Source organism: Hemiscyllium ocellatum, unplaced genomic scaffold (assembly GCF_020745735.1).
Source record: "Hemiscyllium ocellatum isolate sHemOce1 unplaced genomic scaffold, sHemOce1.pat.X.cur. scaffold_336_pat_ctg1, whole genome shotgun sequence".
Taxonomy (NCBI): Eukaryota; Metazoa; Chordata; class Chondrichthyes; order Orectolobiformes; family Hemiscylliidae; genus Hemiscyllium; species Hemiscyllium ocellatum.
In genome coordinates, this window is record NW_026868397.1 from 441,265 (window position 1) to 444,060 (window position 2,796).

The following is a 2,796-nucleotide window of genomic DNA, read 5'->3' on the forward strand; positions in this document are numbered from 1 at the left end:
GAATACAGCCTCCATACCACACCCAGCGATGGCTCATAAAATCCTCTGGTCTCCCTGATGGCAACATTCAATAACAGAACATCCATGAAAATAACATCCACTAACTTTCCAATAACACAATATGAGAACATCAGACACAGGGGCAGGTCGTTCACTCCCCAAACCTGCCTTGCCCTTCACTAAGATCATGGCTGATCTGCTCTTGGTCTCAAACCATCTTTCATTCCCAATTCTTCATCTCCCTCAACTCTCTGACAGGTCAATATCCATCTACCTCCTCTTCAAATACTTTCAGTCATCTGGCTCCCCGAACTCTCTTGAGAAGAGAAACCCTGACATTCAATGCCACCTGTTTGAAGAAAACCCTTGCTGCTCCTATACCATGGCCTATCGATATGAACAAAAGAGGTTGAAACAAGGGGTCAGGTAAAAATGACTGACCCTGATATCAAGGCTTCTGTTGACTTCTGTTGACATCAAGGAGTTTAACAAATCTGAACTTAATGGGAATCAGAGAAAACTCTCCAGTGTTTGGAGTCTAACATGGCACAAAGGAAGATGTTCATCATGTCAGTCCTGGGTCACCTCTGTGGGAGATCCTCAGGGTAGCTTCCTCTTCACAAACATCTTCAGCTGCTTCATCAATGTCTCCCCACCCTCACCCTCCCCACCATAAGATCCGAAGTGGGGATGGTCACTGAGGATTCCACAATGTTCAAAATAATTTGACGCCCCTGTCAGCTTCTGAACTGGATTGTGTCCATGTGCAGCAAGACATGGACTCCATTGAGGCTTGTACTTTTAAAGAGTCCGTAACATTCATATAAAGGACTGTCTGACACTGCACATTGCCACAGTAAAACAAGAGATCATTCCACATCTCATAGTGGTTTCACAGGAATATGAGGAAGTCATTCAGCCCATTGACACTATTGGAGAAGAACAGGGACAGCCCATTCAGTGCCTCCAACATATTACTCAGGAAGAGAAGGATTCTAGTGTGATGGGCCACACCAGAACCCCTCAACAATATTTGAAGGCGGTAGCCTAGACGCTAATGTTTTTTTATTTTAAAGAAAATGTAAAGTGTCTGTTCCAGATGCAAGGTGAGTGGTGAAACAACTCGGTGTGAAGCATAACACCATTTTCTTAAACACGATAGATGAAATAAAACCAAAGAAAGAACCATTTAGAATAACGTATTTATATTGGACGAGTTAACAGAATAATAGATCTAGGAACTAATACTAATGAACTGTTCCAATACTGGAAAATCACATGAACACAGCCCTTGGCAAAAAGCAATATTCAGACACTGAATGACACAAATATTTCTCCAATTCAGGTTTTAAAAACAGCACTAAGAGAAAATCCATACAGAGTAGCTGCCAGGAGACATTCACTAAAGTTTTCAACTCGGTGGAGAGCCCAATAATTTCTGATGTTACTGAGAAACCAAAACCCAGAAATCCTAATCTGCGAGAGCTGACCATACCCATTCCATCTGCATTAAAATAAACCTAAGGCCTCACTAGTTGTTTACTCAAGTGGTCCTAACTAGCCAGCTTGGGAACAGTCATTCAATCTCTCTCTTAAAAGAAACCAGAACAAAATAACCACTTAAAGCTCCAGCATCATCACACTAGTCAGCACATCGAGCTGTCATACAGGAACCAGGGGTAACCCAGTCAGGCCCTGGCCCTGTCCAATCGGACGAGGAAGAAGCCAGTCAGTCCCTTGAGTCACTTATACAGGAACAGTAGGAGGCCATTCCCACCTCAATGCACTTACACAGGGGCAGAATGAGGTAATTGATGCGGATTCCTGATGAATGGCTTATGCTCGAAACGTCGATTTTCCTGCTGTGCTTTTCCAGCAAACCACGGTCTACTCTTATCTTCAGCATCAACAGTCCGCGCTGTCTCCTAACTGATGCGCTAACATGATCAACAAGTGGAACAGAGGCTGCACAGACAGACTGTTCCACGTTGTTCCTCGTAGCTCCGTCTGTCATGATACACACGTGGGACTTTCTAGCAGTGAGAAGGGAAGTCATATGTCTTGTGTGAAGTCACAAGAAGGCAACTTCTATCTCCGAGAAGGCAGCCTGGTGTTCTCTCTGTAGGACGGAAGCTGGTGGGAATGGTTACCTGTTTCAGATGGAAGGTATTGTGGCTGCTGTTGGGGATTGTGAGCAACATGACGTTCAGTACGGGTTCACACGCTGCCTGCACAATAACGTGGGGAGAGTTCATTTAGGCATATAAACTATTAAGAAAGTCACGTTAGACTAATGGATGGACTCTCTAAGTTCAAATAATGCTGATCTTGTTCATGTTGATCTTGTCTAGTGCTTGTCCAGTTCAGCGTAACCTGTATGCCTTACTCTGTCCAAGTCTATTTCCACCCTATGATCTCTCTGGCCATGCTTACTATGATCTGCCTCCACTGCTCATAAATAAAGTGTTTCCCTGTACTGAGGTACACGTGGCAATAAATCAAACCAATCAATCCTGGGTAAAGTATGGAATTTCTCACCCTGTCAATGTCTCTTTTGGAAGTAAGTGATCGCTGTCACTCCTCGTGTTTAGCTTCACCGTTTCTTCTTCTCTGACAACTGTATTGATTACACACTCAGCTTCTTCACTCTATCCTCATGATACCATTCCCCGTGTCTGTGGTAAGGAGATCATTCCTTCCAAAGGAGATCAAACCAGTAGAGAGTGTCCCAACCACGCTTTCAGCAAGGTCCTACAACAGCAGGAAGATGGCATTACTTATGTACGTGAATCATCT